Source organism: Bombina bombina, chromosome 2 (genome assembly GCF_027579735.1).
Source record: "Bombina bombina isolate aBomBom1 chromosome 2, aBomBom1.pri, whole genome shotgun sequence".
Lineage (NCBI taxonomy): Eukaryota > Metazoa > Chordata > Amphibia > Anura > Bombinatoridae > Bombina > Bombina bombina.
Window position 1 is genome coordinate 105,385,293 of NC_069500.1, and position 14,044 is coordinate 105,399,336.

Here is a 14,044-nt window from a genome sequence, read left to right on the forward strand (position 1 = left end):
TGTCTCATCCTGACCCTGGATCAGAATCCACTAGTGGACAGACCTGCCTGATGATGGTTCTACCAAAGTTAAGTGCATATGTTGTAAACGTGTGGTAACTGTTCCTCCAGCTGTAGTTTGTGTGAGTTGTCATGATAAACTTTCCAATGCAGATTGTGTCTCCATTAGTAATACTCCTTTACCTGTTGTTGTTCCTTCAACATCTATTGTTCAGGATGTTCCTGTAAATGTAAAAGAATTTGTTTCTAATTCTATTAGGAAGGCTCTGTCTGTTATTCCCCCTTCCAGTAAACGTAAAAGGTCTTTTAAAACTTCTCACATTTCAGATGAATTTTTAAGTGACCGCCATTATTCTGACTTATCTGTTTCTGATGAGGATTTTTCTGGTTCAGAGGATTCTTCCCCAGATATTGATACTGATAAATCTTCATATTTATTTAAAATGGAGTTTATTTGTTCATTACTTAAAGAAGTTTTGATTGCATTAGATATGGAGGAGTCCAGTCCTCTTGATACTAAAACTGCTAAACGTTTAAATTCGGTTTCTAAACCTCATGTGTTAATTCCGGAAGTTTTTCCAGTTCCTGATGCTATCTCTGATGTGATTGCTAGGGAATGGGATAGTCTGGGTACTTCATTTACTCCTTCTCCAAGGTTTAAGAAATTGTACCCTGTGCCATCTGATAGATTAGAATTTTGGGATAAAATCCCTAAAGTTGATGGGGCTATCTCTACTCTTGTTAAACGTACTGCTATTCCTACGGCAGATAGTACTTCGTTTAAGGATCCTTTAGATAGGAAAATTGAATCTTTTCTAAGAAAAGCTTATTTATGTTCAGGTAACCTTCTTAGACCTGCTATCTCTTTGGCTGATGTTGCTGCAGCTTCAACTTTCTTGTTGGATGATTTAGCACAACAAGTGACAGACCATAATGCTTATAGCATTGTTAAACTTCTTCAACATGCTAATAACTTTGTCTGTGATGCCATTTTTTATATCATTAGAGTTGATGTCCGGTATATGTCTTTAGCTATTTTAGCTAGAAGAGCTTTATGGCTTAAATCTTGGAATGTAGATATGACTTCTAAGTCAACTTTGCTCTCTCTCTCTTTCCAAGGTAATAAGCTGTTTGGTTCTCAGTTGGATTCAATAATTTCAACTGTTACTGGGGGGAAGGGAGCCTTTTTGCCCCAGGGCAAAAAATCTAAAGGTAAATATAGGGCTGCTAATCGTTTTCGTTCCTTTCGTCAGAGTAAGGAGCAGAAGCCTGACCCTTCCCCTAAAGGAACAGTTTCCGATTGGAAACATTCTCCAGTCTGGAATAAATCCAAGCCTTTTAGAAAGTCCAAACCAGCTCCTAAATCCGCATGAAGGTGCGGCCCTCATTCCAGCGCAGCTGGTAGGGGGCAGGCTACGATTCTTCAAAGATGTTTGGATCAATTCGATTCACAATCTTTGGATTCAGAATATTGTTTCACAAGGGTACAGAATAGGTTTCAAGGTAAGACCGCCTGTGAGAAGATTTTTCCTCTCACGCATTCCAGTAAATCCAGTGAAGGCTCAGGCATTTCTGAAATGTGTTTCAGACCTAGAGTTAGCTGGGGTAATTATGCCAGTTCCAGTTCTGGAACGTTGTCTGGGGTTTTATTCAAATCTATTCATTGTACCAAAGAAAGAGAATTCTTTCAGACCAGTTCTGGATCTAAAAATACTGAATCGTTATGTAAGGATACCAACATTCAAAATGGTGACTATAAGGACTATTCTGCCTTTTGTTCAGCAAGGGCATTATATGTCTACAATAGACTTACAGGATGCATATCTTCATATTCCAATTCATCCAGATCACTATCAGTTTCTGAGATTCTCTTTTCTAGACAAGCATTACCAGTTTATTGCTCTTCTGTTTGGCCTAGCAACAGCGCCAAGAATCTTTTCGAAGGTTCTCGGTGCCCTTCTCTATATAATCAGAGAACAGGGTATTGCGGTATTTCCTTATTTGGACGATATCTTGGTACTTGCTCAGTCTTCACATTCTGCAGAATCTCATACGAATCAACTTGTGTTGTTTCTTCAAAGACATGGTTGGAGGATCAATTTACCAAAGAGTTCCTTGATTCCTCAGACAAGAGTAACCTTTTTAGGTTTCCAAATAGATTCAGTGTCCATGACTTTGTCTCTGACAGAAAAGAGACGTCTGAAATTGGTTTCAGCCTGTCGAAACCTTCAGTCTCAATTGTTCCCTTCGGTAGCATTATGCATGGGAATTCTAGGTCTCATGATTTCTGCATCGGACGCGATCCCTTTTGCTTGTTTTCACATGAGACCACTCCAGCTTTGTATGCTGAACCAGTGGTGCAGGGATTATACAAGGATATCACAATTAATATCCTTAAATCCCAATGTTCGATCATCTCTAACTTGGTGGATGGATCACCATCGTTTAATTCAAGGGGCCTCTTTTGTTCGTCCAACCTGGACTGTGATCTCAACAGATGCGAGTCTTTCAGGTTGGGGAGCTGTATGGGGATCTCTGACAGCGCAGGGGGTTTGGGAATCTCAGGAGGCGAGATTACCAATCAATATTTTGGAACTCCGTGCGATTTTCAGAGCTCTTCAGTTCTGGCCTCTTCTGAAGAGAGAATCGTTTATTTGTTTTCAGACAGACAATGTCACAACCGTGGCATATGTCAATCATCAAGGTGGGACTCACAGTCCTCAAGCAATGAAAGAAGTATCTCGAATACTTGTATGGGCGGAATCCAGCTCCTGTCTAATTTCTGCAGTTCACATCCCAGGTGTAGACAATTGGGAAGCGGATTATCTCAGTCGCCAGACGTTACATCCGGGCGAATGGTCTCTTCATCCAGAGGTATTTCTTCAGATTGTTCAAATCTGGGGACTTCCAGAAATAGATCTGATGGCCTCTCATCTAAACAAGAAACTTCCCAGGTATCTATCCAGATCCAGGGATCCTCAGGTGGAAGCAGTGGATGCGTTGTCACTTCCTTGGAATTATCATCCTGCTTATATCTTTCCGCCTCTAGTTCTTCTTCCAAAAGTGATTTCCAAAATTCTAATGGAACGTTCATTTGTACTGCTGGTGGCTCCAGCATGGCCACACAGGTTTTGGTTTGCGGATCTCGTTCGGATGGCCAGTTGCCAATTTTGGACACTTCCATTAAGGCCAGACCTTCTATCTCAAGGCCCATTTTTCCTTCAGGATCTCAAATCATTAAATTTGATGGTATGGAGATTGAACGCTTGATTCTTAGTCATAGAGGTTTCTCTGACTCAGTGATTAATACTATGTTACAGGCTCGTAAATCTGTCTCTAGAAAGATTTATTATCAAATTTGGAAGACTTATATTTCTTGGTGTTGTTCTCATAAATTCTCTTGGCATTCTTTCAGAATTCCTAGAATTTTACAATTTCTTCAGGATGGTTTGGATAAGGGTTTGTCTTATAGTTCTTTGAAAGGACAAATCTCTGCTCTTTCTGTTCTTTTTCACAGAAAGATTGCTAATCTTCCTGATATTCATTGTTTTGTACAGGCTTTGGTCCGTATCAAACCTGTCATTAAGTCAATCTCTCCTCCTTGGAGTCTTAATTTGGTTTTGAAAGCTTTGCAGGCTCCTCCGTTTGAGCCTATGCATTCTCTGGACATTAAATTACTTTCTTGGAAAGTATTGTTCCTTTTGGCTATCTCTTCTGCTAGAAGAGTTTCTGAGTTATCTGCTCTTTCTTGTGAATCTCCTTTTCTGATTTTTCATCAGGATAAGGCGGTGTTGCGGACTTCATTTCAATTTTTACCTAAGGTTGTGAATTCTAACAATATTAGTAGAGAAATTGTTGTTCCTTCATTGTGTCCTAATCCTAAGAATTCTAAGGAAAGATCGTTACATTCTTTGGATGTAGTTAGAGCTTTGAAATACTATGTTGAAGCTACTAAAGATTTTAGGAAGACTTCCAGTCTATTTGTTATGTTTTCTGGTTCCAAGAAAGGTCAGAAGGCTTCTGCCATTTCTTTGGCGTCTTGGTTAAAGTCTTTGATTCATCATGCTTATGTGGGGTCAGGTAAGTCCCCGCCTCAAAGGATTACGGCTCATTCTACTAGGTCAGTTTCTACTTCCTGGGCATTTAGGAATGAAGCTTCTGTTGATCAGATTTGCAAAGCAGCAACTTGGTCTTCTTTGCATACTTTTACTAAATTCTACCATTTTGATGTGTTTTCTTCTTCTGAAGCAGTTTTTGGTAGAAAAGTACTTCAGGCAGCTGTTTCTGTTTGATTCATCTGCTTATAATTTTAGTTTTTTTCATTAAAAAGATTAAAACTTTTGATTTGGGTTTTAATTATTTTTTTCAGCAGAATTGGCTGTCTTTATTTTATCCCTCCCTCTCTAGTGACTCTTGCGTGGAAGTTCCACATCTTGGGTATCTGCTATCCCATACGTCACTAGCTCATGGACTCTTGCTAATTACATAAAAGAAAACATAATTTATGTAAGAACTTACCTGATAAATTCATTTCTTTCATATTAGCAAGAGTCCATGAGGCCCACCCTTTTTTTGTAGTGGTTATGATTTTTTTTGTATAAAGCACAATTATTCCAATTCCTTATTTTTGATGCTTTCGCTCCTTTCTTATCACCCCATTAATACAGGTAATGAGTGGAGGACAGAGGAGCCTCTTAAATAATAAAATACAGGTCTGTGAGAGCCAGAAATCTTGCTTGTTTGTAGGTGACCAAATACTTATTTTCCACCATAATATGCAAATAAATTCTTTCCAAATCAGGACAATGTGATTGTCTGGATTTATGTCCACATTTTGTCTCTCATAGTTAAGGTATAACTATGATGAAAATTACAGGCCTCTCTCATCTTCTTAAGTGGGAGAACTTGCACAATTGGTGGCTTACTAAATACTTTTTTGCCTATGACACTAATTTGTTTTATGTGATATGCATGTTTATTTTTGATCAAACCTGTCATCTTGCCCTGCGTGGCATATATTATTTGAGTTATGATTTTTTTTGTCTGCTGATTTGTTTTCAATAAAAAGAAAAAAGACTGTAAAAAAAAAATAAAAAAAAAATACTTCTTTGCCCCACTGTATACAAGACCTCAATTGATATGAGGTATCAACACGGCATGTAACAAATGTAACTTCAGTGTCAGTTATCCACTTTTATGAACAGCGAAATTGATGAGGTGTCCAAAACATATATATTAAAGGCTTCAGTCCTTAGAAGCAAGAGCAGCCGCTTTCAACACCCTATAGAGCCTGACACGTTTCAAAGCTATTACAAGCTTTTTCATCAGACGCTTTGAAACGCGTCAGGCTCTATAGGGTGTTGAAAGCGGCTGCTCTTCCTTCTCAGGACTGAAGCCTTTAATATATATGTTTTGGACACCTCATCGATTTCGCTGTTCATAAAAGTGGATAACTGACACTGAAGTTATATTTGTTACATGCCGTGTTGATACCTCATATCAATTGAGGTCTTGTTTGTGAGTAATATTGTATCTTGCATTAAACATTTGACTGTTGAAACAATATTACGCTATGTCTTCTTCTTACCCTCCTTTTTATAACAACTAATGGGCGTTTGGAGAGGGACAGGAGACTAAAGATTCCTTAAAAAGAACCGGTGTGGAACGTCAAACGGATCTCAGAAGCAGATCATTCGTGTGTATTCTCCACATTATTTGGTTTGAAATGTTATGACATTTTGATATATATTTTTTACTCCTGAGTCAGAGACACTATTTGTACACATTCAAACATTTTTGGCTAGGTTGTGATATAATTACACACAGCAAAATATTCTGTGTAAGATATATACATAAAAATTTCACCTTTTACTTTCACAGCCATTTTAGTTACATTTATAATTCTGAGCATATTTGTAAGTTTGAGTTAATTTTATTCCAGTGGGTGTAGCACTGTGTAGAATACAATCACTTCTGTTCTTCCATTTCTTTTTGTGAAGTTGAAAGCGAGGGCTTCCCAACCACACATATCTTGTACACTCCAGCAGCTTCACTTATACATATTGCCAGCAGTAGCGCCTTCCAGTAGTGTCTCTGTTACTACATAGACTCTATTAAACAACTCTTGCTCAATTTCATATATTACTGTACCCACACATATTATATACCGGTTTTCTCGCCATTAAATGGACTTTCTAAAGATACCATTATTTTCATCATATCTTATAATTTACTATAAAAAAATTATAAAAAAATGAGAAAAAAATGGAAAAAAACACACTTTTTCTAACTTTGACCCCCAAAATCTGTTACACATCTACAACCACCAAAAAACACCCATGCTAAATAGTTTCTAAATTTTGTCCTGAGTTTAGAAATACCCAATGTTCACATGTTCTTTGCTTTTATTGCAAGTTATAGGGCCATAAATACAAGTAGTGATGTCGCGAATAGTCCGCCGGCGAATAGTTCCCGGCGAACATAGCATGTTCGCGTTCGTCGTGGCGGGCGAACATATGCAATGTTCGATCTGCCCCCTATTCTTCATCATTGAGTAAACTTTTGACCTTTTACCTCACAGTCAGAAGACACATTACAGCCAATCAGCGGCAGACACTCCCTCCCACACCCTCCCACCTCCTGGACAGCATCCACTTTAGATTCATTTGGAAGCTGCATTCTTAGTGAGAGGAGGGACAGTGTAGCTGCTGCTGATTTAATAGGGAAATTGATAGCTAGGCTAGTGTATTCAGTGTCCACTACAGTCCTGAAGGACTCATCTGATCTCTGCTGTAAGGACAGCACCCCAAAAAGCCCTTTTTAGGGCTAGAACATCAGTCTGCTTTTTTTTTTCCTTTGTAATCTAATTGCAGTTGCCTGCATGTGTGTCAGGCTCACAGCATATACTGTGCCCACTTGCCCAGTGCCACCACTCATATCTGGTGTAACAGCAGTGTAGATTTAAAAAACAACAACACTTTTTTGACTGTGTTAAATAATAGCAGTCAGTTTCCTTCACACGTGTGCGTTTCAGGGCCTGCCTGCCAGGGCACAGTGTCACCCCAGTGCAACTCATATCTGGTGTAACAGTAGTGTAGATTTAAAAAAAAACAACACTTTTTGACTGTGTTAAATAATAGCAGTCAGTTTCCTTCACACGTGTGCGTTTCAGTGCTTGCCAGGGCACAGTGTCACACCAGTGCAACTCATATCTGGTGTAACAGTAGTGTACATTTAAAAAATAAAATACAATTTTGACTGTAATAGACTGAATAGCAGTTAGTTGTCTGCAAGCGTGTGTGTCAGGCCTACAGCGTCTACTCTGCCAACTTCTGCCAGTGCACAGTGCTACTCATATCTGTTGTCACAGTAGCTTGCACGCATAGTACCACCAATCGGAAAAAAAATGACAGGCAGAGGCAGGCCACCCCGCAGGGGCCGTCGTGTTCGTGGTGCTGTGATTCCCTTTGGCCCTAGAATAATGCCCAGTGTTCAGAAGCCACGTACCCCGAACTTGAACATTTCTGAGGACATAGTTGACTGGCTAACACAGGACACCCAATCTTCTACAGCTTCTGCTCGGAACCTTAACGCACCATTCTCCTCCAGCTTAGCTTCAGGCACCTCTCAAGTTACCACTCGCCCGCCTGCCGCCACCACCAACACTAGCACCACAGTTGCTTCACTTGATCTGTCAGAGGAGTTATTTACACATCAGTTGGAAATGATTGATGCGCAACCATTATTGCCAGAGGATGTAGATAACAGGGATATGTCTCAGTCAGGCAGCATTACACACATGGACGTACGGTGTGATGATGATGATGGTGTACCCTCTGCGGGAGTTTGGTCTGTCACTGTGAAGCGGGCGTAACCCTTACACTACCTGATCGATACATCATACTTGATGTTTTAAAGCACGTTATTCCAAACAATTTAGGAATGTTAGGTGATTTATGCCCTTTATGGCTTAAAAACCAGACTCTGCATCAACTATGTAATTTTCCATGGGAGTTTTGCCATGGATCCCCCTCCGGCATGCCACAGTCCAGGTGTTAGTCCCCTTGAAACAACTTTCCCATCACTATTGTGGCCAGAAAGAGTCCCTGTGGGTTTTAAAATTTGCCTGCCCATTGAAGTCTATGGCGGTTCGTCCGGTTCGCAAACTTTTGGGGAAGTTTGCGTTCGCTGTTCGCGAACCCAAATTTTTAGGTTCACGACCTCACTAAATACAAGTAGCACTTTGCTATTTCCAAACCATTTTTTTCCCCAAAATTAGCGCTAGTTACATTAGAACACTAATATCTTTCAGGAATCCCTGAATATCCATTGACATGTATATATATTTTTTTAGAAGACATCCCAAAGTATTGATATAGGCCCATTTTGGTATATTTCATGCCACCATTTCACCGCCAAATGCGATCAAATACAAAAAATAGTTCACTTTTTCACAAACTTTCGGTTTTTCACTGAAATTATTTACAAACAGCGTGTGCAATTATGGCATAAATGGTTGTAAATTTTTCTCTGGAATCCCCTTTGTTCAGAAATAGCAGACATATATGGCTTTGGCGTTGCTTTTTGCTAATTAGAAGGCCGCTAAATGCCACTGTTCACCACACGTGTATTATGCCCAGCAGTGAAGGGGTTAATTAGGGAGCATGTAGGGAGCTTTTTGGGGTAATTTTAGCTTTAGTGTAGTGTAGTAGACAACCCCAAGTATTGATCTAGGCCCATTTTGGTATATTTAATGCCACCATTTCACCGCCAAATGCGATCAAATTTAAAAAAAAATGTTAAATGTTTCACAATTTTAGGTTTCTCACTGAAATCATTTACAAACAGCTTGTGCAATCATGGCACAAATGGTTGTAAATGCTTCTCTGGGATCCACCTTTTTTCAGAAATAGCAGATATATATGGCTTTGGCGTTGCTTTTTAGTACTTAGAAGGCCGCTAAATGACGCTGCGCATCACACGTGTATTATGGTTAGCAGTGAAAGGGTTAATTAGGTAGCTTGTAGGGAGCTTGCAGGGTTAATTTTAGCTTTAGTGTAGAGCTCAGCCTCCCACCTGAAATATCAGACCCCCTGATCCCTCCAAAACAGCTCTGTTCCCTCCCCCACCCCACAATTGTCCCCGCCATCTTAAGTACTGGAAGCAACTCTGCCAGTACTAAAATAAAAGGTATATTTAGGCTTTTTTTAGGGGGGGTTAAGCATATTTACATATGCTGCCGTGTAGGACCCCCCCCTTAGCCCCCAACCTCACTGATCCCCCACCAAACAGCTCTCTAACCCTCCCCCTCTGTCTTAATGGGCGCCATCTTGGGTACTGGCAGCTGTCTGCCAGTACCCAGTTTAGAATAAAATTGTTGAGTTTTAAAAAAAAATTCCCCTTTTCTGTAGTGTAGGTCCCCGCCAACCCCCCAACCCCTCCTAGATACCTTTGATGTATTTATTTTTTAAATTAAAATACCCTTTCTCCCACTTTTAGAAACAAATGTTTTCTGTAGTGTAGCGGTTCCCACCCGCTCCCGACCCGTGCACGCGCGCCCCCATCGGCCCCACCCCCGATCCCTCTACATTACCCGGCCCATCGATGGCCGCCCACCCGCCTCCCAAGTCGGCTCCCACCCACCAACGATACCGGCCATCGATGTCCGGTGCAGAGAGGGCCACAGAGTGGCTCTCTCTGCATCGGATGGTCAAGGGGTGTTATTGCAGGATGCCTCGTTATCGAGGCATCACTGCAATAACCGGAAAGAGGCTGGAAGCGAGCAGGATCGATTCCAGCCGGTTTAAACCCCTAATGTCGTACAGGGTACGTTGCTGGTCTTTTAAGACCAGGTTGTGTGCGACGTACCCTGTACGACATGCGTCGTTAAGGGGTTAAAGGTGACTAAGGATTTTTGCCAGTCCTCTGCCCTTTTTGTCTTTTTCTCTGGGAAACGTAAAGGTCAGAAAGCTACTGCCACTACTCCTTTCTTTTTGGTTACAAAGTATAATTCGTTTGGCTTATGAGACTGCTGGACAGCAGCCTCCTGAGAGAATTACGGCTCATTCCACAAGAGCTGTTTCCTCTTCTTGGACTTTCAAAAATGAAGCTTCTGTGGAACAAATTTGCAAGGCTGCAACTTGATCTTTTCTACATACTTTTTCCAAATTTGATACTTTTGCCTCGGCTGAGGCTTCTTTTGGGAGAAAGGTTCTTCAAGCGGTGGTGCTTTCTGTTTAGGACTGCCTGTCTTGTCCCTCCCTATTTATCCGTGTTCTCTAGCTTGGGTATTGGTTCCCAACAGTAATTACTCAAGCCGTGGACTCACCATATCTTAGGAAAGAAAAACTAAATTTATGCTTACCTGATAAATGTATTTCTTTCCAGATATGGGGAGTCCACGGCCCCACCCTTTATTTTAAGACAGTTGTTTTGATTATAACCTCAAGCATCTTTACACCTTGCGTTACTCTTTTTTCTGCCATGCTAAGAAAGTAACTGCCAATCTAAGTCTTATTTCTATCTATTCATCAAAAATAGACATAAAAATAAATATAAATAAATGTAAGCCCAAAAGAAATAAGTGTAAGGAAAATAAATGTATGTAATGTGGAGTGAATAAAGACACAAATACAGAAATAAAATAAAGTAAAATAAATAATAAAATATACGTAAAGGATCTAAGAAAAAATAAGAAAAAATAAGAAAAATAAGACAAATAGAAATAATAAGAAACATTATGGAAAAGGAAAAAGAAATAAAAGGGAAATAGATGGCAGAAAAGAAAAAACATCAAACCAAGGAAGCAGGAAAAAGAAGAAGAGCACATACATAGAGATAAGGAAATAAGGAGAAAAAGGAAAAGAGAAGGAAAAATGAAGAATAAAGAATGGATCATTAACTCTCATAGGTTTCAAGTTCATCTGCCACAGGGTTCTATTCAACCAAGCTTCTTCGAAGTCGTCCACTTCAATTCAACAAAACACTTCAATTAAAGGAAACAGTGCCAGTCCAAGTTCACATTCAATCCCCTCGGACGTATAGTGTTTAATCTGAATATCCACTTGGACTCTAGTTGTAATAATTTATTGTCCCTGTCACCACCCCTTGGGGGGATGGGAACATGGTCGATAATCTTGAATCTTAAGTCCTGTACACTGTGTCCACTGCTAGCGAAGTGATGTGCCACCGGTTGATCACTCCCATGATTTTTAATGGCTGTCTTAATGGCTGATCGATGGTTGGCCATGTGGGTACGGACATCATCAACCGTTTTCCCCACATAGAACAAACGACATGGACAGTTGATCAGATAGGCCACGTAGGTTGTGGTGCAGGTAAGGTAAAATTGAATTTTGAAAGTTAAATTCGTATCAGGGTGGCGGAATGTGGCCCCAGGGATCATCGTGTGACAAGTAGTGCATCCGCTACAGCGATAGCATCCTTTCTTACTAGAAGGTAGCCAGGTCTTCCTGTCATAACAATGTTTAGGGTCCGTCACCACCAGTTGGTCCCTCAGATTCCGGTTTCTCTTGAACCCCACTCTGGGACTCCCCCACTCGCCAAACCAGTATCTTTCTTAATGATGTGCCACTGAGTCCTTAGACAATGTCCTATGTTCTTTGTATCTGGACAGTATTTGGTTACGAATGTCATCCTTTTGGTGTCATCTCTCTCATGTCTCTTGTTGGGATCATCCCGTTCCCTTATTCATTCTAGGAGATAATCCCATTTGCAGCCTCTTGCCAAGAATTTCTTTGCCATATCTTGGAGCTGTGTCTTCATAACTTCAGTATTACTGTTATTTCTGTTTACTCTTGACATCTGGCCCCGGGGTATGGCCTTGAGTAAAGATGATGGATGGCAGCTGTGTGCGTGTAATACAGAATTCCTGTCTGTAGGTTTCTGATACAGCATTGTTCCTACAGACGTGCCATCTCTAAAGATGCACAAATCTAGAAATTCCACCTTTTCTTCACTGCAAGACATTTTAAACTGGATAGGATGATTCAATCCATTTAGTTGGTCAAACCATTTCTGTAAAGATTCCCTTGTGCCGCCCCCACACGATGAACAAGTCATCTATGTAGCGCTGGTATACAATTACTTCTTCCATCTGGAACACCCTCAAGGTCTCTTCTTCATAGTATTCCATGTAAAGGTTCGCAAATGAGGGGGCAACGTTCAAACCCATAGCGGTTCCCTTTATTTGGCAATAGTACGAATTCTCGAACCTGAAGTAATTCAGCCTGAGGCTCAACTCTAAAATCTGTAGTAGATAATGTGTTGGAGGACCCACATATGGGTATCTGCTCAAGGTTCTTGCTACCATTTTGATGCCTTCTTGTTGGGGTATAACCGTTTGTAGGCTATTGACATCTGCCCGTCAACAAAATCCACTTGTCTTCCATACTCAGATCCTTCAATTTCTCAAAGAGAACAATTTTTGACAAATGGTTGTAGAAAAAAATCAACCAATTGGGATAGCAGTGATGTAATCGAACCCCGGGCAGAGACGATGGGTCTCCCTGGTGGGTGCGATAGGTTCTTGTGCACCTTCGGCAGGGTGTACAGTATGGGACATATAGGATATACAGTTATCAAGAACCCTCCAATTTTTTCATCAATATAACATTGCATTACACCTTCCTTAACCAAGGTTTCAATTTCCTTCTGACGCCTTGGTTGGGTTTCTTTGTAATGGTTTTGTAATGGTTTACAGGTTGTGGTGTCACTCAGTTGTTCCTTGATCTCGGATTGGTAATATGAGTAATTCATGATTACAGTCGCACCCCTTTTATCCGCTGGGCGGATGATGATCTTGGGGTCTGTGGCCAACGTCTTGATTGATACAAATTCTTTTTTTGTCAAATTATTCCTAAATCTTGGTTTAGGTGCCCCATCAATGTCCGTATTCACCAGACGTGAGTATATTTTGATGCTGGGATTATAGCTGGTCGGATCAAATTTGCTGGCTTTCCGAAATGGGGTACCCGTTTCTGGATTCATACTGTTACTGAAATATTCTTTAAGTCTCAATGACCGCTGGAATTTCTGTTGATCAATCCACAAGTCGAAAGGATCACTAGTTTTGGTGGGTACAAAGTTAAGTCCTTTGTTCAATAGTTGAATTTCTGATTCTGTCAGGACACGATCGCTGATATTAATAATTAAGTTGTTACTTGTTAGTGTCTCGGTGGGGAAATGGTGGTCTGCCTCTGACCGCCTCTTCTTGGATGTGGCCTCCTCTTCCCCTGATGGCTGATCGGGTGGTTACCCCTAAAAAAGGCTGTTGTTGTCGAATGCCCCTGTAGGGTCTTGTATTCTCCCTGTACGGTGATGTGGGCCCCTGTGAAGGCTGTGGGGTGTCTGAGTCCGTACCCAAGCTAGTGTCTACAGTCTGCAGATTCCTTCTGGTGTATTGTCTGAATCTCCTCTGTCTTCTGGGTCGGTAACCCCTATTGTCTCCATCACCAACTGTCAGCCACCTATAAACACTTTTCTCTTTGTGGTCTTCTGTCACTGATGTGAACTTCCTGTTATATATCACTTCGCTAGCAGTGGACACAGTGTACAGGACTTAAAGGGACAGTCTAGGCCAAAATAAACTTTCATGATTCAGATAGAGCATGTAATTTTAAACAATTTTCCAATTTACTTTTATCACCAATTTTGCTTTGTTCTCTTGGTATTCTTAGTTGAAAGCTTAACCTAGGAGGTTCATATGCTAATTTCTTAGACCTTGAAGCCCACCTCTTTCAGATTGCATTTTAACAGTTTTTCACCACTAGAGGGTGTTAGTTCAAATATTTCATATAGATAACACTGCGCTCGTGCACGTGAAGTAATCTGGGAGCAGGCACTGATTGGCTAGACTGCAAGTCTGTCAAAAGAACTGAAAAAAGGGGCAGTTTGCAGAGGCTTAGATACAAGATAATCACAGATTTTAAAAGTATATTATTATAACTGTGTTGGTTATGCAAAACTGGGAAATGGGTAATAAAGGGATTATCTATCTTTTAAAACAATAACAATTCTGGTGTAGA